Below are 25,966 nucleotides of genomic sequence, written 5' to 3'. Positions count from 1 at the left end.
CATTTTTCTCAGGTGCTTCTGGAAAAAAATATATTTATACTCATAGCTCAATCCTTCATTTAATTATGCACATCATCAGCCTGGATACATGTATCTGTTAGGCACTTATTCATAAACCTTAAAGGAGAAGACACTGACTTACTGGAACTATTTAGAGCATTTCAGCCCATTTTCTTCAGGTAAAGTACAGAAGAACTGTCTTGTACTCCAGGAGTAAATGAAATGGAATTGATTTACCTAAGGACAACAGTCTTCTCTATGTGTGTGCTGTGTCTTTATCTCACATTGCTTTAAGGGGCTGTCACATGCGCACCAGGAATAGTTTGATAACAGGCACCTTCATGCACCATTTTGAGAGAGATAGTATGGCAACCTATCGAGAGAGTACAGATAAGCTGGGAAACAATCCTTCCATCCAATCTTAGCCATATAAACATTTACCCTGACTTGTTAGTTGGTCTCTTTCTAAAACAGTGGGAAAAGAAAACATTTGCTTCAGTAGTTTTATCCCACCTGCCTTAACCCTCACTCTTAAAATAACATGAATCTCCTTCCTGATCTTTTCCTCTTTTCTACCAGGGGAACCTAAATGTTTCATTTAGATTAAATGATTAAAGAAGGATTAGACTCTCTTAAGCTCAAAAATCTAAAAGAAAATTTGTCCAGTCTTAAGAGAGTTATCTAAGACAAATCAAGTTAATCCGCTTCTGAAGATGCCTATTTCCCTTCTTTCATTATGAAGGAAACCAAGGTGATGAACTTTAAATTAAATATGTAATGCTTGGATATCCAACTTAGGTAAACAGATCTTTGCATGCACGCACTGTAGTCGGCATGATCATTCACAGTAGTGCCCTGATTGTTCCATGGGATGCCCTCAAACCACTGAAATAAATACAAATACCAGGAACTGTGAACATTGTAGCATTTGGTGTTGGGTATTTGGTTGGCTTTGAGCCATATTTTTACAAGTTTGGTGCAGCAGGACTGCGCAACCTCAGCACAAGTGCTGATAGACAATTGATGTCAAGGTGTGAGACACTACTTGATATACAGCCACATAAAAGAAGTGAAAGGCCAGACAAAAGTATAATTCTGACCACAAGTAGATCAAGGATTCAAAGTGAAAAATACTGATACAGCAAGGTAGAAAAAGCAGCTAAGTAAGCCCACACCTGAGCAGTGTCTACCTATCTTTCTCAACCACCTCTTTTTGGCCGACTTCTCCTGGAAATATATCCCTTGTCCCTCCAAACTGTTCCACCTTTGTTCTCTTCTTCTTTTACTGATGCTATAAAACCATTATATCCTTTAAGGAATTTCCTATTTTCCCCCCAGTCTTCCCCATGAAATACATGTAACCTAGAGAATTTCTAGTTGTGTGAGTCTATATGTGATACAGTACCTAGCAAGGCCTCCTGGGCTGTAACAGTTCCCTGTCTTGTAGATAACCACTGCATGGACAGCCTAGGAAAATCCAGGTCTCTGCTGCTGTCTCTGTACAAGCGCAGCACAATCAGTAGTAATGCAATTTCTTTCCCAGCTTTCCTGGCATACTTGGACTTGTGAAGGAAAAAACCTTCCTTCCTGTGTGTGAGAAGTCATTTCAGACTAAATCTGCTTAGTCTAAGATGTCTCTTCACTTGAAGAGAACAGCTTTTATCCCCTGAGAATAGAACTAGAACAGTAAGAAATGACTTTTAGCTCTGGGCAGCTGTAGGGATTAAGGGTTATCTTTTCATGGGATCACTTTCAGCAAGCAGTCTTACTAAAGGAGACTCTCGTTTCCTTTCTTTCTTTGACTTGGAATAGCCTTGCTCTTATTCTGCAAAGCCATGGGTTGGTCAGGATTTGTTGGCAGAGTAGAGCCCAGGGAAACCAGAGTAGGAGATGTTCTGCAGGGTTGCTCCAGGAACGTAAGTGAAAGGAATTACACTGTAGATGCAGTGGATTTAATGGAGTAGTGAAATGTGATCTGTCCCTCATCTTCAGCTGTTTTCCTTGTTGTTCATGAGATTTCAGAAATTATTTTTCTGAGTAAATATATATATATATTTTATCATGGTGACTACACTTGAGATAAGCACTGTTCATACACCTTTCTTGGAATCATAGAATCACAGAATCATAGAATGGTTTGGGTTGGAAGGGACCTACTTTAAAGATCATCTAGTCCTACCCCACCTGCTATGGGCATGGACACCTCCCCAGATTGGGTTGCTCAAAGCCCCACCAGGCCTGCCTTTCAAATGATTTTTGTAGCCATCCCTTAGCATCAGTGCCAAAAGAAAGGTCTCTTTATGAAGCAATTCACCTGATCTGTCTTAAATACCTATATTAGGATAGGATGAATCATCCTGCACTGACTTTTAGGGAAGTTTCTGCAGCCAGATCAGGGTGCACAGCTACTTGGACAGTTCTAGCTATGAACCTCCTGCACTACCTACTTTCCCAGCCCTACCAACCCACAATCAGGAAAGATGAACGGATATAAAAATAGCAACATGGAAAGCTCCTGGGATGACCGTGGGCAGGGATGGTTTGTTTTGTCAGGGGTGATTAAAGCTATGAATATATTATCTTTGAGTGCACATGAATGAATGCTCTATTGTTTCCATACCAAGGGGCATGGTTTGAATCTCAGGGTGCAGTGACCCAGCCAAATAACTGATTAGTCACCCCAGAGCAAAATAGTATGCAAACTGAGTGCACAACCACGAGACAAGGACACAAGAACAACAACAACAAAAAAAAAAAAAAATGTGTGCTAACACATCGTGCTTAGCCCAGCAAAGTGAACATTGAGTGGGAATACAAATACAGGAGAGAACTCCCACCACGAAAGAAGTTATTCATTTATGCTGAAAGTCATTATTGGCACAGGAAGAGAGGTTAAAGATTGACCCAGCATAAACTCAGGTTGGAAGTCAGAAGGCAATTTTGAGTGACTGGTGCAGTTTTGTTCCAGTCTAGGTAATATTGAGTCACAAAGTAACCAATGAATAACTTCCTACTTCTAAAGCAGGGGTTTGAGAGCATTCAGCTGACATCTGGGAGAGATATAGCCCCTAGCTCTTTGTTTGGATAATACTTATGGAGATCTATACATCAGAAATAACAGCCACATTATCTGAATTTGGTTAAGTAATTCTTGTATTTAATCATCAGGCAAAATAAATTTTGGTCAATTTCTGCCAGCTGCTTCACATCTCATTTTACTAACATAATGGAGAGTTATTTATCTGACTTTAAGTACATTCTTGATCCCTGCAGAGGAGGGTGCAGAAGAGTCCAACCTCCAGCTCAACAGACCCAGATGTAAATCCTTGTCATGTCTCTGTATCTCTTTGTGCCCCTGCATTTGATCAGTCTTATCTACCTATGCAGGCACAGTCAAAAGAAAGACACAGCTCAGAATTTTCTGAGATATTTGAAGCTTTCAAGATGTCATTGAAATAACAAGACTATCTCCTCTGTTCTAGCGGAGCTGGACATGTAACTGGCTTTGAGAATGTCTTCTCTGTTCCCATTTTGACCACATTTTTACTGATAGAATTGAAAAAGACAGCACATAAATCCATGTGTCTACCCATCTATGCTACCTGCCCATCAGCCAGTAACAGAGGACTCTTGAGAACACCAATTTGTAATATTAGTGCAGTCTCAGCACTAATTTCTATAGCTTTTATTATGAATTTATTTTTTTTCCAGACATACAAAAAACTTGAGAACAGCATGCTTCCAGTTCTCTATTGATTATTCCCATCCTTATCTGCTTTACCCTGTCTCTATTGTCCAGGACTATAAATATGCCCAAAAAAGGGGAGAAAAACCTGATGCAGTAAAGGACTTTGTTGCATATCTCTGCAAAAGAACCTGGAATGCATCAAAAAGGCGGTCTTGAGGGATAAGAACCTCTGATGTGGCTGTATACTACAGCCAGCTTATATGGTTCATGTAAGATTAGAGAAAAAGTGAGGCAAAAACTAAATAAGTGTCAGAATTTGTTTTGTCCAAATCCATAGCTAAGATTCACCACAGCTCACTTTAGAAAGCAACACTGGGATTCAGCTCCAGATTCATGCATCATGATCATGGCTCATTGCTACTGCTTTTATTGTCAGTGGTGGGAAAACAGCTCTTCTAGGTGTGATTTACCTGATCTATGTTATGCTTTATGAATACGTGATGGGGAAGGAAATAAAGAATGAAAGAAACAAAATAAACAGAAACAACAACAAAAGAAACTATAGCACCAGATCATGTGAAGGGATAAAGTCATGCTGAGATAACTGAGCCAAGTGGCAAACTTACTACTGGGAATGTTTTGCTTGAAAGATTCTCTTCTCACTAATACATTTGAAAAGTTGTCCAGAGTATTGAGAAATTGGAGGAAGGCAAAACTGTTGGTAGTTCGGTGAATTATGAAACCACCACCCACAGGAAATATGAGTTGCATTTTATATTTGTTCTGAGAATGGACTATTTTGTGATACTGTGGCTGGTTCTCAGTATGCTAGATGAATTCCTGTCTGGGTTTTCACAGTACAGGATGCCCATTAAAATAGCATTTATAGTCCAATTAAGAAAAAAAGTACCTCTATTAATTTTTAAACTACTTTCCACCACCCCCTACCCCTTCCAACAAGATTTTTGAAAAAGCTGCTTTACTGCAAGAATAGTTAAACTTTAGCTGTGAAAAAGAACTGAACTGCAGTTCATCTGGGAAAAGCCAAATGTAAAATAAAATACTGTAGCAATGAATATGTCACATTCCTTATTAAGGTGGCTGGAATTGGCAGTGCTTCTCCAGGTCAGATTTTGCCAAGAGAGGGTCTTTTTAGAGGGGTTTGATCCACTTCCATTCTGCTTCCCTGTGCCACACTTTGCTTATTTCAGGCAAGTACATTTGCTTATGGCTTCTGAATATTCAGCAACAGTTGCTGGATGTTCATCCTATGTTCTGCAGGACCTTTGCTACTGGTTGCATGAAGATCCATGTGTAGACCAGGTCCAACACACCTTAAATGCAGCAGCCTCTCTGCATGCATGCTGGATGGTGCATATACCCATATTTCTGCAAAGATTTTCAGAGATGGAACTACAGGAATCCTAGGTGCCCTTTCCAGCATTATGTGATGAGAACAGGATGGTATGGTTATATATTCACCCTCTTCTTTAAATCAGGTTGCAACCACACCTATTGTTATGAATATCTACAGCAGTAAAATTTGATTGCACTGAACTTGAAAAACACACCTTACTTCTTTGTCCCATGCCAGTAAACATGGGATTCATTATACCTTCCTTTGAGCAAGCTGGAAGTTAAACATCCAATCTAACTATGGCAAGTTCTGAAGTGAACTTTGCATTCATTTCAGTCCAACTAAACATTTCCAATTAATGTGAAACAGCATTTTCACAGTCTTAATTTATGACAAAAATTAAAAAATGTAATCTTTGTTTCATCTGAACCATATTTGTTTTGTTGTTACTTTCTTATTTTGCCTGGAAATCAAAGCATTAAGTTTTGAACCACTCTAACTACAGTATCTCTTAATACTGTATTCAGCCTTTGTTTACTAGTCATTTTCAAATGCGACCAGCTACCCTGCTTTGTAAGGCACTACTTAAAAAAAAGTAAGGTTCCCTACTGCAGAAATATTCAGCTCAGGATCTAATCTTTCCTGTTTTCTCTTTTTGAAACGTCTTGTGTTGCAATCTTTCTACCACAGGATCATGAGAAGTGACATTACCTCATTTCAGTTCCATTCATGTTCCTTGTTCCTGTAATAGCTTGGCTGCTACCAAATGTTGAGAATATTTCTTTATTCACATTGGCAGCAAGCTATATAAGGCAAAACCAATGTTGCGTGATGTATATGAGCCTTATTATTGCAGCAGATGGATATTCAAAATATTTTTACACATTCAATGGCTTTGGCTAGAGCAGAAGTTCCTTGTGTTTCTTCTGGAAGATGACAGGAATTGTGCAGAATCATGAGTTCAGTGCCAGTTTGACAATTTCAGAAAGAAAACTTGCACATCACTGAATGGATTCAGTTCTAGCTTCAGCCTGCAGAGAGTTAGAGAGTTCATGGTATTTGTCTTCTGGTACACAGGATAATACTGCCTTGGGCTGGTGAGAACCACCTCACACCTCAGCTGAATTGTCATGTTTAGTTTCAGGTTATGCAGTTCAAGGGACTTGTGTACAAAGGAGAAAGAATATTACATGATCAGAGAGTCAGTCACTGAATGATCTGAGTTTGCTCAACATTCAGAAGAGAAAACTGAAAGTTTCTTTGCACCTGTCTTTAAATATCAGTTTTCAAAGCCCAATCTTATGGAGACTTTGACTCTTTTTTTCCTTTTGCTGAGCAATTTATATCAAATTTTTCTCTCCTTGCAGCTTAATATCCTCAAAGTGCATTGACAAATGTGCCTCTTTGAGATTATCTGTCCTGAGTTACCTGTCCAAACCTCTTGCTGCCTTCCCCAGAAAAAAAAAAAATCTGCTCACTGGAGTTGGCATCAGCTGTGATCTTCCAGTGAGCCAAATACTCAATGAAATACTAAAACCAGTGACGTTGCTCATACACTGGAGTATTTGGAGTCCCAATTTTCCACAGACTGTTTACTTTTCTCTTCTAGCTGCCCAGGAGATCCAATTGCCTTTCACAGGAAGCTTAGATTTCATTGATGTACTTAGGTCTATGCTATGTTTTCAGATGAGCTCAGGATCTGCACAGGATCCCCTTCACTACCTTCTCCATCTCTCCTTCATTTCTTTCTCCATCTTCTCCTCTGAGTAATCTGGTCCCAAAAAAATAAATTCCCATTAGATTGAATTCATTGTCATTCTTGCTTTTTACAGACAAAGTAATTCATTTAAGCTTATCCAGCAACAAGCTGTCTGCAATTCTCCCATATTTCAACTCCAACCTTGCCAGTATAGAAAGAACAGCACACACAGTCTGGTCACCAGAGCAGGAATGAAAATGGTTGATGAAGCAAATCCTAAATTATCCTGGAAAAACCAAGGCATGGTGCTGGGACTGAAACAGGATGTGCTGAGCAACCCTGCCAGGAGAAAATACATGCAAGATTGGCATGGTCTAATTTTGAAGGGTACTGAACATGTTTAGATCTCACTGAAAGCAACAGAAAAGTAGCTGTAGCTTGACATCTCATATGAATGAGCCTGCTACAATTCTCTGCTGACAAAAACTCAGCAAATCCCTGTCATCTTGATTCAGTAGCTACATGCAATTTCCTGCTGGTGTCTCTTTTTAGACATTATTCTGGAGCATGCATGCACTGTGATCAGTCTACTGACTCCAATTTTATGTTTATGAAAACTAGAACTGAACCAGAATAAAAAGGTCTTTATGATATGGTAGCTGTTGATAAAACCTCCACAGGCTGCCAGGTTGCACTGGCAGAAAGAGCTTCATTGAAGTCAGTGGAGCATTTCCAAATGACTCTAGTTAAGCAGATGGTTCTGCTACTGGATCTCCTTTCAAAGATCATTTTGTTCTTGGGAAAAAAAAAAAAAAGATCTTCGTGAAGGAAAACTCCAGAATGTGCAATACTTAGCTGCAGTCAAAGACAAGAGAGTATGTTACTTTGGACTTCACAGGTTTGGTATGGATTTCTCTGGATTTTAATGTTTTTTTTTTGTCTTTGTTTCACCTGTATTTGAAAAATTATTTAAGAAGCCTTTGTTGTGCTTGCAACTTGGTTTAAGTTCTGATGACCCTTGTCTAATTTGTCCTAGCCACAATGGGAAAATTACCTACTGGCCAGGTGTTCATTGACTACCCTGTGGTTTAGGCTTTGTATTAGTAAATCATCTATTTTAAGGTGTTTTTTAACTCAAAGTTTGCTTACATTTGCAGATCTGTGTGTTTTCAGCCTAAAAGAAACCATTCCATATACATGGAAGAACAAACGAATGAATCATTCTATGAATATTTTTAGGACAATCAGAAAAATGTATTATCAGTAAACTTCTTGAAATATATGAAAAGCAGTCCTTAGTGAACTATGCTTAGGGGGGAAGAAACACACACAGACAACATTGCACTCTTCAGGTGAATGCCTTGTCAAGACAATCATTTGCTGTTATGGTACAAGGAAAAGAGAAGCACAAGAAAGGGATAAATAGTAGAAATTTGGTGTAAAATAATATAACCGAAGTTGTATTATTAACAAGAATTAGGAGAAAGTAGGGAATTTTGACTGTGTTAGAATGAACACAGTAACTGAACTAAAAATATGTACTAAAATGTAAAATGTAAAATATGAACTAAAATGTAACTGAACTAACTGAACTAACTGAACTAACTGCTTCTTTCCTTTAAAAAGAAGGTTAAAACACTGAATGGAATGACAATCAGAATAAATTTTATTTATTATTCATGTCTTCTTGGTAGTCCATGACAAAAGTGGTCCCCTAACAAAAGGGCAATAGGACAGCAGGATTAGTAGGGGAGCATCTAATGAAGTCTGGATGGAGCTTGCTAAGCTCAGTCTTCGCAGAGTGTTTGGGTGCATGAAAAGAGAGCAAATCATTGAAGACATCCAGCAAACTCCAGATGAGCCAGAGTCCTTGTTCTTGCACAGCCTGCCCTCACTGCTACTAGAAAGACTGGAAAACACTTCTGAGGTGAATTTCACTCCATGCTTTCTTTCTACAGTTTATTTTTACAATTATCCTTCAATTAATGCAATTAGTGTAACAGAGGAGGAGTTGTTTAGATTTGAAATAACACAAGCCCTCCAGATGGTCTTTACTCACTAGTGAACACGACAGTGGAAGTTTCCCTTTCTGTGATGCCAAAATGATGAGATAAACATTTTCTTCTTTGACTTTCTGGATTTTTTGCCTCAAGGGTGTTGGCATACATTTTAGAGTAGATTTCCAATAGAAGGATTATGTTGCTGCAATCCCAATATTTTGGGCTTTGGTGGGGCTGGGAGGCGCTAAGGATGAGGGGATGGGGGGCGGGTGCTAATTAAAAAGATAAAACATGATACATAGCCTTCCCAAATGTGCCAAGACACTTTATGATCACAGTTGGTCAGAGTACATGCCTTATGAGCCCACAATGTGCTTGACATTGTGCAAGGCGTATCTGCCAGCAGAGAAACTGCTTATTACAACTAACAGATCACAGTTCAGCTCCAGCAGTTGACCTCTACATTTCGGGCCAAAAGGACTGAAAGCAGCTACTCTAACAGGCCGGAATTTTCCATTAAAATATAATAATGCTGGGAAAGTTTTCCTTGGTGTTTGTGAATGGCAAAGTGCTTGGCACTCTGATGCATCTTTGGGAAAGAAGTTTGAAGCAAGTGTTGATCCAATAGGGACTTTAAGCAGGGAGGATAATGCTCTTAAATCAAGCAGAAAGCAGGGCTAACAGCCATCATGGAGCAAGGAGTGGAGAGCAGGGATAAGATGACCTTGTATCCTCAGTCCTCATCACCTCCATCCTACCCTCCAAGCTCTCCTCTGCCCCCTGACTGGCAGGTATTGCACTCACCCACTCTTTAGCTCACACCCAAAACTGTTCATCCTCATACCAAAGGTAAAGGAAGGAGGATGTGGTTGTTTTTCCCAGGTTCCTCAGTAAATCTACCCAATTTGAGACGAAAAGGACTCTTGCAATAGTTGCTGTCCTCCTCCAAAGGGGGCCTGGAGCTAAGCCCTCTGCAATATGCTCATCCCTCCTGTGGGGCCCCACAGATATTGCAAAGGCTCCTACCCCAAGGCTCAGGTGGTCAAGACAGAGTTCTTTCCAAATGAAAAGAAAATAGAAATGAGCTGTATTTTTAAAAGTTGCCCCTACTCCCCTTAAATGGAGTTCCACTGAACCTTTGTTTTCTTCACCCTTGTCTGTACAATCAGAGTAGGAGCACGGAGGAAAGTATTTCAGTTCTGCACGATTAACCTCCATTTAAAGAGATGAAAAAAAAATCCCTGGGGCATTAGCCATTACCATATTCGTGGTAGGAGTTTGCTGACTGTTAACTGCTTCTTGCCTTTGGGACCTGTAGCTAATAACAGACCATCCATTCATTCATTTCTGATAAGGCAACTAGCTCTTTCTTTTCCATCCTGCTCAGCAGGGAAGAGGACGCTGTGGGCCATAAACTTCCTAGCATTTCACAAGTACCCCGGGATTTGGAAACTGCTTGTCATAATATTGTAACAGCTTTGCAGCTAAGACAGCCCGGGCAGTAGTCACAACACTGCAGATACTGGCCAGACAGAAACACATGCTGATGATCATATTGGTCAAACAACTACTTGTTATATCGCCTGGCACAGCAACCTGCATATATGGTTCTTTGCCTTAGGGCTAAGACAAGTTACAATGTGACAACAAGGAGCTGGAAAGCAAACGAACAAATAGTAATAATAAAATTAAAAACAAATAAATAAACAAATAAATGCCAGTGCTGGTGGAAAGAACAAGTTTAAGAAAAGCTTGCAGGTCATTATGGCAGTGCACTGATTATTCTACAAGCCTGCTATGCAGTTCCCAGGACAGCAGTAGGAGCAATTCTCAGTGAATGCAATCAGAAGTCATACTCCTAAACATCTTGTACAACCCTGTCCTTCAACTCATCTCAATAGAATTCTCTTCTCTTCTCTTCTCTTCTCTTCTCTTCTCTTCTCTTCTCTTCTCTTCTCTTCTCTTCTCTTCTCTTCTCTTCTCTTCTCTTCTCTTCTCTTCTCTTCTCTTCTCTTCTCTTCTCTTCTCTTCTCTTCTCTTCTCTTCTCTTCTCTTCTCTTCTCTTCTCTTCTCTTCTCTTCTCTTTTCTCTTCTCCTTGTATTGAATTGCAGTCCCAGATGAGTACAGACTGGGAGAAGAACTCATTGAGAGCTGCCCTGCAGAGAAGAACTTGGGGATTCTGGTGGATGAAAGGCTCGCCATGAGCCGGTAGTGTGTGTTTGCAGCCCAGGCCAACTGCGTCCTGGGCTGCATCAACATAGGAGCGACCAGCAGGTGGAGGAAGGTGATTGTCCACCTCTGCTCTACTTTCATGAGGCCCCTCCTGGAGTGCTGTGTCCAGGTCTGGGGCACCCAGCACGAGAAAGATGTGGACCTGTTAAAGCAGGTCCAGAAGAGGGCCACAAAGATGCTCAGAGGGCTGGAGCAGCTCTCCTGTAAAGAGAGGTTGAGAGAGCTGCGGTTGTTCAGCCTGGAAAAGAGAAGGCTCCGGGGTGACCTCATTGTAGCTTTTCAATACTTGAAGAGGGCTTATAAAAAAGATGGAGAAGGGCTCTTTACTCAGGTAGATAATACTAGGACAAGGTGGAATGGTCTTAAAATAAAAAAAAGGATAGATTTAGATTATACATTAGGAGGAAATTCTTCACTGTAAGGGTAGTGACGCACTGGAAGAGGTTGACCAGAGAAGTTGTAGATGCCCCATCCCTGGAGGCTGGATGAGGTATTGGACAACCTGATCTGGTGGGTGGCATCCCTGCCTGTGGTAGAAGGGTTGGAACAAGATGATCTTTAAGATCCCTTCCAACCCATGCCATTCTATGATTCTATGATTCTGTGATGCTATGAATTTGGCACATGGAGAGAGCATAGACACAACCAAACTCAATTCAGTTGATCTATGGTAAAGAACCATTTGAAGTTCAAGTGACCATGTATCTAATGGTTCGGGTAACCTCCCACAACATTTACTTCAGACAAAGGGCAACACTCCTTGGATTTGAGGAGCTCTATCATGTCTCCCATAAAACATAACCTTTTGGCTGCCTAGAAGGGTGGCTTATGCACAGAAACAGTAGAGTTGGTGTCTTTCCCTAAAACAGTGGTGATTTCACTACAAATTGCATTTTACCTGTAGTGCAAGCCCATACATTTTGAAATGGCCTCAGAGGTGAAGGTTCATTGTAATCCAAACCAAGACACACATCTGTGTGCTCTCCTTCCTCCGAACTCAATGAACTAAGGTGGATGGAAAAACAGTTTTGTTTTTTTTTAATCAGCTTTCAGTGTTTGGCTTCCACAGGGTTACCCTACGGTGATATGGGAGTGGGGTGAAAAGGGACAAGGGTTGCTGCAATAAAGTCACATGCTACCTCCTCATCTCTACATCTCTGCTAATGACTTTTTCATAAAGTTGAACTTCAAAGGAGAATCATGTTTGAAGGCCTAAACAAGGCCTGCTGTTTGGTATGCAGTGCCCTTTCTAGTGGCTAAAAATGCTCTCTGCTTTCATCTCTTTTAACAGTCTCTGCTGAGTTTTTAAACACATGTCATTTTCTGAGGTTTCTTTCTTGTCCACAAGAGGAGGCAGATTGAACTAGCTGACTCAACCCTCTCACTCCTGAAGCACAGTTCTGGTGACTGAAATTTGGTGTCTGCTGCTATTTGAAGTCCCCTTAAGTATCAGCTTGAGAAAATATCTCTGACAATAACAAAGCAGGATCCATCTAAAGGACAGAAAATTCCTTCTAAAGCATCCATGGAAGATCTTCTGCATCATTTCTAAAAGACTGAAAATCACTATTATTTTATTGTTTTTAACATCCTTATGCAAGAAGCCTGTCGAGAGACTCTGGAGCTATGTATTCTACAACACACTTTGTTTACTCAGATTATCAGCTCATGTTAGCCAGGACTATTTTTTTTCCTCGTAAGATATCAAAACCTGTTTCTTAGAAAATTAGTTTAGAAGGGACCCTCAGATATCTCATGATCATCACCAAATGAAGGCCAAGTCTGTTAAACCATCCCCATTGTTTCTATCTCTCTATTACTAAAAGGCTCCAGGGACAGAAGCTAGGTACTCCTCTCCAGATGATCAGTTTTGTCATTTCATTATCTTTTTGTTAGAAACCTTTCCTGGTCTTGAATCCAAATCACTTTTATTTCCACTAAAGTCTTTGGTCCTTTGTTCATGTTGAGAAATCTGGTGCTGGGATAATTTCAAACACATAATTTAAATATTTGTATCGCCTTCTATCTGCAAAAAAAAATAATGAGACTCACAGAAAGCTTGCTTAGGCCAAAAATGCTCACATGTTCATAGTTTGATATGAAAACCATCACATCAATACTATACTACAGGGAAAAAATAATAAAATAAATTAAAAAAAAAATATCAGCTTAGTGACCTTAGGAGTTCTAAGTATAATCTGTTAATATATAGCATGTTAGATTATATCACCTAAACAATTTTATATCTGCCTTATATAGGCAGTAAGCATTCATTTATGTTTAAAGTAAGTCTCCAGATAAGATAAAACTGGTTTAGAAATATACTCCAGGCTCCCTTCCCTTCCCTTCTTTTTTCTTTTAAAGAATGGACTTCATTATTAAACTAATTTCCTGGGAAAAAAAATAAAGTTTATGTCTTTTAGTTTGTTTCTCATTTGTTGGCAGGTTCTTTCCTTAATAATGTTGGAAACTTCCTGCCAATTTCAACTGAAAAGGGGCTGGGAGTCTCAGAATACTGAGTTTCTTCACAGTTCATGACAATCAGTAGCTCAGCAGAGGAAAATGTATGAATCAGTGCCCACAGCAAGATGGATGGGTTGAATTCATTCATTATGCATATGTTTAGTAGTAAAACGTCTAGATGATCAGTACGTAGGTACTGCCTCACCAGCTCGTACAGGCAAGCCATTCAGCGTGGAATTAACTTGGACTAACCCACCAGTGACTAACTCTTTCCTAATTGAAGTGTCATGGAAGATTTGGAGAAATGTTCAAATGCTAGTCCTTAAGAAAGCAGCTTTGTTTCATCCTCTGAAATGCCTGTGTTACCTATGAAGTAACTTGGATGTTAACAACCAGTTTATCTCCCTGTTGTGGGTTAACCCCAGAAGCCCGTTAAGCACAACAGCTACTCACTCACTTTGCCCTATCCCTCCACCTTAATGGGATGGTGGAAAAGAGTAAAAGCAAGATAACTTAGGGATTGAGTTAAATATTTTTTTAAATAAATGAACAAGTGGAAAAAGAGAGAAAGAAATAAAAATAAAACAAGTGATGCAAAGGTTGTAACTCATTACCTCCCATAGGTAGACTGATGGCGAGCCAGTTCCCAAGCAAAATGACAGCTAACCTCCCTAACTCTCCTCTCTGTTTTGTTGCTGAGCAAGATTCCATGGAATAACTTTTTGGTTAGTTTGGGTCATCTGCCTAGTTGTGTCCCCTCCCAGCTTCTTGCACACTCCCAACCTATTTACTGGCAGGGGTCAGAGTTCAGAACAGACAAGGCTTTGATGATGTACAAACACTAGCAATATTTTAGCTATTTTAGTGTGTTATCAGCATTATTTTGGTCACAAATCTAACACACAGCACCATACAGGCTGGTATGATGAAAAATAACTCAATTCCTGTTAGACTCGGTGCATTTCCTTACCAGCCGTCATCAAAAAGTTAAATATGTTCCAATAGAATTACAACCTCCAGCAATGAAGAAGGATGTCAGCACTTTCAGAGGGCAAATTTTCCCATATTAAAGTAAGTGCGTAAGATGCTGGGGATGAAATGCAGTCTAATATATCCAGTAGCTGTTGAAGAAATTTGCACGACTAGATGTTCACCTTGTCTGCAGATGAAGTTAGACAAATCATTTGCTTAAAGCCTATAAAAATTATAGAGAAAGTCATTTAGCAGAGAAAAAAATAATCTCCAAGTTAACCTCTCCCTCAACCTTGATTACCTTGTATTTACCTTCCAATCATGCACTGGTGACTCCTGTGCATTCTCCCTGCCTTCAAACAATTACCATATAAATAAATGAATTAGAAAATAATTCTGACTTCATAGAAGTACTACCAAGTCCTGCAGCTCCCACTGCTTTGGCCTTTCAAAGGGCATGGAATGGAAGGTTTTCTTTGCCTGGTGACTTGATGTTCATGGTGAGGAGGATGAGATGTCCATGTACATACACAAAAATCTGTTCTTCAGTGTAACGCAGATTCTTTGTTTGCTCTTTGGTTTAAAATTTCCACTGAACGTTACACAAATACTTGTACTTGTGTGTGCAACACAAGCACTAACTTTCTCTGTAGGTTGAAAAACACTTAGATTCTACCAGCAAAGATGTATTTCTTGGGCTTCCCATTCTGTTGAAGCATAAATTAAACCACTGCCAAAGAGGTGGTCTCACCCTCCTTCTGCTCACCTGCCTGCTCATTCCTGACCCTCCACACCATGCCACTTGTATGTGGCAAGTAATGCCACCCACATTTCTGAGATCAACATATGCCTTCAAGAAACCTCTTGGGTTAAAATAAGCCCAAGAAAATGTATTTATTTTTATTCTGTATCAGCTTTCCATCCTGGTTCAACACAATCTGCACAAGTGCGATGGCTTGGCCAAAAAGTTGGAACAGAAGGGCTTAGAGGGAAGTGTGATTGTGAGTTCATCTCTGCTGGCAACATAGGCAACCAATACTGACTTCAAAAACTATTTCAGAAAACATTTCTTCATGGCAAGAGTGGTTTGACATTGGAACAGGTTGCCCAGCAATGTTGTAGAGCTGCCATTCCTGAAGGTATCCAAGAGATGTGTGGATGTGGTTTAGTGGTGGAATTTGTCTTGTTATGTGATGGTTCAACTTGATGACCTTTTGGGTCTTTTCCAACTGAAATGATTCTATGACTGCTTAGCATATAGGGACTTTAAATAAATTGAGATTATGTCTATCGAGGCCTCAATAATTCAGTTGCAATAGGCTGTCCACAGTGCTTGGATGAGTAATTTGGTTGTCCAACAGTGCTTATATAGTGACTGGCATGTAAAAAGAGACTGTACTGTGGCAAGAAGTCATTCTAAGGCAAACATGGCTTCCTTTTTGTGTGTGGCATACTGCTCAAATCTTTTTAGAATGAATCTGCAAATAGGAGCCAAAGGAGCATCAGTCCAAGCTTGATAGTCCCACCTGAAGGCAGACAACAGTGCTGGGTGAAACAAAACATCTGGAGCTGTTCGCTCTTTGATGTAGGGAAAAAAAAAATTAAAAAAAAAAAAAAAAAGGAATCCAGATAACTGACTTAAACTCGGCACCCTACTTGCATAGAGCTAATATTCATTGACAACCTTATTGTAAGTCATCAAGCAAGGATTTAAAGGGTTTGGGATCACTTCCCAACTCTATAACAGTCTGTTTTTATGACCCCCATCAAGTCACTTAATTTCTCCATGACTCTGCTCACCATCTGTGAGCAAGACATTTTTTTGCCTGACTCATTTGCTAAGAAGCTAAACTCTTGGAGTAGAAGCCATAAATCTTACTATAACTGCAGTGTTGAGAAAAAACACATTGTTCTCGGTGAGGTGCTGTTGTAACGTAGTCCTCAGCTTTGTTAGAGCTTTCTTTAGCCTGAATGAATTTACTAGCAGGGTGTCAACAGCAAACCTGGTCATATCATACACTTTCTTCCCAGCCCCTACTGTTGTTATTTCCTTTGTAAGCTTCAAGAAAGCAAAATAATAAATAAATAAGTAAACGGAGATCAGTGTCAAGAAATTCAGATATAGTTCAGAAAACTGTTTCTTCCCCATTTACCTCATTCTTTTTCCTTTTCCTTCCCTTCCCATTCCTTCTCTTCCCTCTTATAACAATATCCTTGTCAGGGAATCCTTCTACATCTAAGTTTTCTCAAGAGTCTTCCAATAACATTTATTCATAACTTCCCTCTGGGTGACCTTGTGTTGCTGAAATCAACATTGCAAAAGTGACCACTAACAAAAAATAGAAAAAATGTGTATAAGCGAATTTTACTACAGGACTGGGATTTGGGGTTCTCTATTTTCTGTTTCTTTGTTTGTTTGCTTGTTTTTTTAATAACATGTTTCTAAACTAGGATTTGTCCGCTCACACTCAGCAGACCATAATGCAATGACATAATTACAGTTTACTCATCCTACATAATAAATCAATCTTATTCAACTTTGGGACAGATGTAGAGAAACAGTTTATTCTTTAAACAAAAGAGAATGAAAGGAAAAGCTGTTCTGTGGACATCAAAACCTACAATCTTTTTTTTCCCGTAGTTCCATCCTCACTGTTTCTTTGGTGAGGATTTCACTCTGCAACCTCTCCCTGGGGGTGGTTCTTTTCTGGAATTTTTCCTCTCCCCAGAGCAAAATATTTCAGCAAAGTTTGCAGTAACGTGGTATTTACAGAACTTTCATCCTTCTGTTAAATTTATTTAAAATTGAGCAACAGGTTCAAAAGTTACTGACACAGCGACTGAGAGGCCTGACAGACAGACAAGGACAGGGGCAAAACAGATCTGCAGTAAAAATTAAGTATAATATTATAAAATAACTATAATCACCTTGATTATTCTGATGTGGAAAGATAGAACTAAATATGATTAATACATATTTTTTCTTGCATTCATTAATGATCTAAGGAATTTTCCCTTACCACTGCAAAACAGCAATATTTACCATGGCTTCTGTAATTTCTTGTATTCATCAGCAAAGTAATGGCCATAGAAGTCTTTCATCAGCGTATAAAGGTCCCCATTATCATTGGATGTCACTTATGGTACCTACTGTTTTATAATAGCATCTCACAAGAGTAAATAAAATACAATTAGAAGTACACAGCTTCCAAGACTGAATGCTGCATTTTGCTGAGATAGGGAAATGCAATACCAACTGCTAGATAGAAAACAGGCATGCCAGGATTTGTATCACTTCATTTTAGCTATCTAGAAATTGCATATCTACTCTAAAGCAGTCATCCAGGCTCCCTCTAGAGTCCATGATGAGAGATCAGCTTCTCTAGAGAGCAGTTCAGCACAGAGTAGGGTAGGTCTCTGTGGTGAACAAATCCCAGGTACAATACCTACAAAACTGCTTAAGACTAGATGACAGTCAGAAATTATTAAATTTAAGTGATTTAAATCCTGCTTACTACAAGAGAAGTCAGTAAAGCCCTATAAAACAGATATGTTACAAATATTGTGAAATCTAAGGTCAAGGAATCAATGATCTGGCCAGTCTATATTGCCCAGCCTGTTGGACCCGTACTTTATTCAGGCAAGGGGAAAGAAATGGTGGGCGCAACTACTTTGGGTACCCAAGTAGTCAATCCAAATATGACATTCAGCAATGAAACTAGAGCATTTTCTGAATGCAGACCAGTGCCCTCACCACAAAGCGGCCCATCCCTATAAAATTAGAAGTCATGGAGATTCCTCTAAAATAATACAGCAACAAGAGATAAACTTATTTATATAAAGAGTAGGTTAAGAGTGGCATCAGGATAGCATGCATGCCTTAGTCAGTCGAGCCAGTGAGATTCCTCTTTAAATAACGAGTCACATTTATGACATGAACACAGGTATTCCTCTCAGGTAGGCTATAGAGAATGCCATGCTAGATATTTAGGAACCATAATCTACCCAGAGTCTCCAGAACTAGAAACCCTCTCTGATGAGTTTTCAGAAGATGTAGGCCTCACTGACCACTATCACCTAACAGCCTCAGCTTTGGGGAGGATGGATGATGTCCACAGGTTAACTCACTGGGTAACAAAGGACAAAATAGGCATTCTGCTGGGATGTTCAACACAAATGTTACAGAATAGTGGGGCTTTGCTTGTTTGTTTGTTTTTAATAGGGTTTTCCAATACATAGTCATAGCTTTAAGAAACTGGGCTAAAAATTAGAGCAAATCAAAAGTGGTTTATAAAACAAAACAGACTTCATGGGAAGTGACACATGGGATTCATTGAACTGAACATTGGTTGTCTAAAACATAAGTTTTTCCTCTCTGCAGATGATGCAGACTACCTCAAAGGTTTCTCCAAAGAATGGTGCCTCATCCAGTCACCTTCAGGAAATGCCTGCCTCTCTCCACTGACCCTAGGGGGAGCCTAGAACACTCACTTTGACTGGACAGGCATGTAACCATAGATTTCGTAGCCTAATCTTCGTGTTTGAGTAGCACCACATAAGTGACTAAGGTCCAAAAAGACTACTCACCTTGTTGCCTTTAATGCTGTTAACCAACGTAGTGTCTTGTTTTCCACCTTCAGGAATGCTGTGGCTGTCTCAGGAGAAAGATCTGATCAGAGTCTTTTCAAAAGGTTTCCACTTGTGGTTGGTTCCATGTGAAGAAATTACCCTATGCAAGGCCTATACCTTCACTTCAGATGTCTGAAGCTTTGGCTGAATCTCACCTCTAATTTCAGCTGTCTCAATATGTAAGCTGACTCTCACCTGTAATAGCTGTCATAAAGGACAGTCTCACAGAAAGGGGTTTTCTTAGGTTTGGGGTTTAATGTCATTCAAATCCTAAACAAGGGGCTTAATATCTTGGCTATCCTTTGTGTCCTAGGAAGATAAATGCATTATCCCTTTCTGCATGCAAAGACTTGAGTAAAATGCTGCCAGACTCATTCAGAAGGCTAGTGGCAAATCTCTGCAGTATCTGACTATAACTAAAACCAATATAAAAGAGATTTATTTACGTTTTAATCCAGGTCTCTCTTATTTCAGGGAAATCTGTTACATAACACCTAAGGAAATGCATGCTACTCTGTATTCAAGTGTCCATCCCCATTATTCCTGAAAAAGTTCATTTGGGATTCACTCCCCTGGGATGGGCAGAGACCATCTTTCTTATTGCAGCTGGAGCATAACCAGGGCCAATTTACACTTACTCAGTGACAAAACTTCCCTAGTTTGCACAGCACTTTTTCTTCCCCACCCCTCACCCACTCCCAGTGTCTCATCTCACACCCACAAAGGTTTATGGTCTGGCTGAGATGTTCTGCTTGACAGCCGCAGTTCCTGTACTCACCAGCTCAAACGAGACCTTGGGGCTGCCTCCTTGGATGCACTTGTGCGTGCCAGTGGACTCTACCCTCATGAAGGCAATGAAATGCAGATTTTCAGCAAACAGCACTTGGGCAACTGTCTTAGTGAATTGCTAGACACTGATTCACCTCTTCTGGAAATGGATTAGTTCCAACCAGTTGAATATCTCCAGGCAAAGCTCAGTTAAAAATTGCTGACATCTCACAGCAATGTTGGACCAACTTTCTATTTCAAGACTTCTGCCTAAGTAGCATCCCCCCCCCCCCCCAGCCTGCCTTCTGTTTTTTCTTTCTTTTTTTTTTTTTTTTCTATTTTTTTTTCTGTTCCAAGGCTATTTGTTGGGAGCAAGGATCTTGATGTTTATCCTTTTTCTGAAATCATAAATTCCTTCCTTTATTAGCTCACTAGTACACTAGAAACTCTCTTGGAGTTAATGAGTATACAGTGTCTTCAACTGGAGTCTGAGCAGCAGCAGGGGATGGATAGGAAAAAAAAAAAGGATCAATTTCACCTACCTTTAGCCATGTAAAATTGAGTTGTCTAGTTTAAAGTAAACCTCTAGGTTTCCTCTAGAGTAATTCAAGAAAGAAGACTATATTGGCTTTCAATCCCACACAAAGATAAGCATCTGAGATATCCTAGAAATGAATTTTTAAATGGCTGAAATTAAGAAGATGAATATTGTTGTCATGTTGGACAATTACTATATTATTTACTGTACTCCAGGAAGTCTCCTACCTCTCAGCTAATGATCTGTTTCTCTCTGAGAGTTGGGCATGCAGCAATCAGCTCTCCCTTTTCCTTTTTTAGATATTTTTCCCTCACATTTCTGGCATGGTGTTATTAAATTATTCACTATTCCCTTTTCTCTACTGCCACTGTTTGGCATAGAGGATGCTTTGTTTGTCTTCATTATCTTCTTGCCACTGCATGTGCATGACTGCATTCAAATGCATGCTCATGTGCACATGAAGTCTAGACACGTGCTTGTGGAATCTATATATGATTCAATTTATCACTTTACTTGGAAAAGGAGGAGGGGAAGAGAAGAAATCCCAGAGAAGTATGTTCAGCCTTGCACCAGTCTTCAAAACCAACCTCAATCATTTCCATTTAAAACTTTCCACTGGAAAAAAAAAATAAAAATCAGATGCAATGAACAAAGTAATAAATGCAACGGCAGAGCACATGGGGCAATGACATTGCTCTTGCACAAGAAGACTCTGATATTTGGATGTTTGTTTTCCTCTCAAACTGGAACAAAGTCAAAATATTTAAACTTTCCTGGAGGGAAACATTTCAGTTTAGAAAGGTCAATTTTTGATCTCAATACACAAGATTGACATCAACAGGAGACCGATGAAATGCATCCCTTTCATTTAACATTACCCATTGAATCGAGCTACTGCCACATGGAAGATGTTGCTTTGGGTCTCTCTTTCTGCCATGATCCCTGTGGACGCAGTTCTTTGGCAGGGCTTCTTCTCCAATGATGCATAGCATTTGTTGTTTTCCTTTCTTTGCTGCCCGAAATGGCCTGAGTTCAGACAATAGGATTGGGCTGCCAATACAATTCAAAATTTTTTGTGACTCCGTGTTTATGTTAATGGGATACAGTACTGGCTTCTTCTGTAACTCTGATCATCTAGACCACTCTGCTACAAACAGCTGCCATCTCACTGGAGGACCAATATTCCAGTACCAGTGGGACTCAGCACTTTGAACAGAGATTACTACAATTGCAATGCCTCAAGGGACCTGCCAGGCCTCCTCTCCAGACAGGCAGGGGTCTCCCTTAAATCCAGTGTCCAATCTTCCAGCTCTGCATGGATATATCAGATAGCACAAAGTATCTACAAAAAAAAAAAAAAAAAAAAAAAAAAGAAATGCATACATTTCGGAAGGTGAATCCTGCTCCTCATGTGAATGGCCATTATTTAAGATAAGAAATGAACCAGACCTGTTCTAGACAAGTAGAGAGAGAAATTGATTTAGAGGTGACAGAAAGCAATGTCTAATCTGTAATTACGCGACTCTGTTGTGGTCAGTTCCGTTCCTCACCATGCTTCTACAGAACAGGCCATTTGTCTCTTTGTAGACTCAGATGGCCAGGGACTCCATTTGTCTCATTCCTTCTGGCAGAGCAAAACACACAAATCCTTCTTTCCTTGGCTGCTCTGGAATTAATGAGCATTTATTAATTTCTATTTATTGGAAGATAAGGTTTTAACTAGTTGGCTTACTAAGTCCTGTTTCCTGTGACACCTGCAGTTTATTTCAGTTTCTACTTCAATTCTTTCACCTACTTTCTGATACATGAATTAATTACATCCTGAAAAAGTGAAACGAGAAGATTTTACACTGCTTAGATCACTAGATCCAGACCAGGCACCACCCGGGATATTGTAAACAGCTTTTATTGGACTCGTTCAGCCTCCAGCCAGAGCTGGCCATCCAGACTCTTCCACAGACCCTCTCAGACATGGTAGAATATCACCTCAAGGACATCCTGCCACCACAGAGGTGCTGAAGAAGATTAAACACTTTAAATAGCCTTCACTTCAGTGAAGCAAGAGGAACTTTAATGACTTGCTGAAGTTCTGGGACGGGAAAAAGGATGACTTCCCCATCTAAGCCCCCCTAAAAAGACAAAGAAAGAAAATAAGAAAGAAATTGACCAAGTGAAAACCCTACAGAGAGAGGGGAAGACTGTAATGGAAATGTTCTTCTCTTACTTTAGTTGAACAGTTACTTCTTAATTAAATTTCACTGTAAAATCTAATCTGACACTCGGAGGAACTAGTCAATGTATAGGTTGTATGACTGGCCACAAACAAGATTCCCTACCTGCACTCCAGCATCACTGAATCATAGAAAAAAAGATGAAAAGGGGACCTAAAGACGTCATCTGATCACACTTCTACCTTGATTTAAGATTAACCCTACCTCAGCTATTCCCAACGCATTTATTTATTTTTTTCTGCATGCCATCCAAAACTGAGAATACTACTTTGACTCTAGGCAGCAGAGGATAAATTTCCACCAGCTGAGAATCTGGAATATTGTCTCCCATCTAGGAACACAAAGAGAAAATTGGAGATGAGAGAAAAAGAATGAATACTCTGCCACCAGCATGTTCTCATAACACCAAGAGTCTGATGCTTCCAATACAAGACTTCAGTCTTTTCGCTGTCCTTTACATTAAGAAATAATCCAGAAAAACAAACTGCCAAAGGCATTTCTGCAAGAACTGCTTCAATTCAAAGATCTCTTCTCAAAAGATAGGACTTCATTGCTTCTGACTACACCAATGTTGAAAGAGCAGGGATCCTTGACTGGGAAATTTTACTATCAAAAGAAATTTCATTTGACCCTCACTTCTGCTAAACAAGCATTATTTATAACTAAGAAAAGGTTTTTAATAGAGAAGCTGGAAAATGTTCCTAAATTGAAAATACCTAAAGTCCTGGCAACAAATAAATGTTCCAAAGTCTGGTGTATTCCTTTTCTTTTCTTTTCTTTCTTTTTTTCCATTCTGCTCCCTTATTCTTATGCTTGGCTGTGTAGCTTTGTTGAAATGTGCAAGAGCCAACTTCCACAATTTCCTCAAACAGCAAAGAAAAAAAAAAAAAAAGGTTTATGGTGTGTAACCATATTGTACTTTTGAGTATTTTATAGAATGTCTTTAGGAACACTGTCTGTGGAAGTATAGAGCAAGCTAAAGGGGCATGAGGCTGACTCCCAATACAATATGAAGAAAGCATGTTTAAGAGATATTCTACTTCACAGATCAAAGATGTAAAAAGTTTGAATAAAATACTAAAAAATAATAATTTCATGCACATTTAAAAAATATATGTTTTTTTCTGTTTCTCATTAATTATTTTGTAACTTTTCTATTTCCACTAAATGGAAGTAGAAAGTTTCCACAGCCTTCTTATCAAAGTCTACTTTCATCATGCCAAAATATTCAGGAATTGTTCTGCAACCTGAGTCATTTTTAGTAAAAGCTTTTAAAAGAAATAACAAATTTTAAACCAAGAACTCTGGGAACAATAGAAAATACCAACTAACTTTCTGACTCTGATTTGCATGATACCACTTTTGTCAACAAAATAATTTATTGTAAAATCTTATCTTTCTAACTGATAACTAATTACTTCTTATATTCACTAAAGGTGATGTATCATTTGATCCTTTTAAGGCTTAGCTTACTATGGGCACATGATTGGTGTTTGTTTAGAACATTTCTGATAAAATGCTTGGAATTTCTTTAATAAAAATAGCATTGTCTTTTTGAAATGGAAGAAATTGGTGCAAATGCATCAGTTTGGAGAAGGTGCTGCTGGATGGTGAGGACATTTTGTTTAGAATCAGTGACCTGAACTCCTGACATAACCAATTAAGGTACCCATGAGATGTTTAGGCTCAAATCCTTATATTAAAAGAAAAAAAAAAAAAAAAAAAAAAAGGAAGAAAAAAATAAATAAATAAAATAAAAACACTCTGACCATATAGTCTTCTCTAGGCTGTCTTTTATTATGGGGAACAGGGTCTTCCTTGACTTTTACCACGAAATGTGACTCATTTTAGGTTTTGCACACAGAAAGAAAAGCACATGCACAGACACACATACAAGTATTTCCACTGCAGCTTTACAGGGCATCTAACTCTCATGGGCATTGACTCAGAAACTTGGCTTAATAACGTAGATGGCTGAAAAGCTCATACATCCTCTGCCTACTGTTGCAAAGTATTTTGCCCAGCTTTTGTGTATGGGACACTAACCAGTCCCCAGTTCAGTTTCCTTGTTTAGCAGAGTCATGAATGCTGTCAGAAGGACTCCTCGGGCACAAATGGAAAAGCTACAAATACAATAAAATCGTACCTTGGCATGGATGAGGACAGGGCAGTGTTGGAGGCTGTTTGTTACTTAGAACTTACTTTTACTAACCCCAGCTTGAAACAATAGGAACAACTGAAAGACACAAAAGGCAAATAAAATAAACCACTCTCTCATTAGCAGAAGGAAACAGCCCAGAAAGATGTCCAGCAGATGCTTTCCAAAACACTTGTAGTCCTGAAGAGATCAAAAAGGAGCATGCAATTTCTCTTTTGGAAATTCCTACCCAGGTGACAGGTGTGTGCATTTGCACAAAGCCAGAAAATAAATTTAAAAAAAAAAAATCTTTTTTTTTTTTTTTTCTTCAGTTAAAATGTTAATGATCTAGCAATGATTTGGGAATGGTTAGATTTATTTTCGCTAAAGGAGCCTAATGCATATCTTATCCATCAGATCACTCTCCTTTCTAACTAGCAGACAATAAGAGTATATCAGATGAATGATTTCTCTACCTGTATCTCTAACTTTGAAGCCTGGGCAGATATCTGATTGAAAAAAAAAAATATGAAGGAAACACTGCAGTAAATGCTAGGCAATCAGAAATCCAAGAGGAATGGGTCAGTTTTGGCTGGAGATATCACTTCATCAAAACTGACTATGCAGACATTTTTCTAGTCGATGGAAACCTGAAAAACTAGGTTCCTGTTCCTGGTCCACACCACGAATTCACCTGTTTCTGGGTAACCTGGCTCCCTGCTTCTTGGCACCTTCCTTAGCTGCTAATGGCAAAACAAGATGCCACAAGGACCAGTTCCCTGGTTGTGAAGTGCCTCATTCAGCAGATAGCTTTGGAACAGAAGATCTGGGCATCTATTATTTAATTTTCTGAGCACCACTACAATTCAGCAAATAACCTTTTCAAGAGTGATCATAATAAGAAAGTTTGAGTTTTACAAAAAAGAAAGAAAGAAAGAAAGAAAGAAAGAAAGAAAGAAAGAAAGAAAGAAAGAAAGAAAGAAAGAAAGAAAGAAAGAAAGAAAGAAAGAAAGAAAGAAAGAAAGAAAGAAAGAAAGAAAGGAAGGAAGGAAGGAAGGAAGGAAGGAAGAAAAAGAAGAGGTCATAAATTTAAACTTCGAGTAAGATTCTTCTGCCTTAAGTTGGGTGTCTAAAAGACAGATGAAAAATGCTGAGCCAGTAACCCAAGGCTATCTTTAAAGTCAGGGGAGAGAAATGGGCACCTGCAGAGCACAATGTTTTCCACCTAAAGTTCAGTGGCCAAGATGGATG

The sequence above is a fragment of the Netta rufina genome (genome assembly GCF_964035555.1).
Source record: "Netta rufina genome assembly, chromosome: 2".
Classification (NCBI taxonomy): Eukaryota; Metazoa; Chordata; class Aves; order Anseriformes; family Anatidae; genus Netta; species Netta rufina.
The sequence above is the reverse complement of the archived record's forward strand: the minus strand, read 5'-3'. Positions refer to the sequence as shown.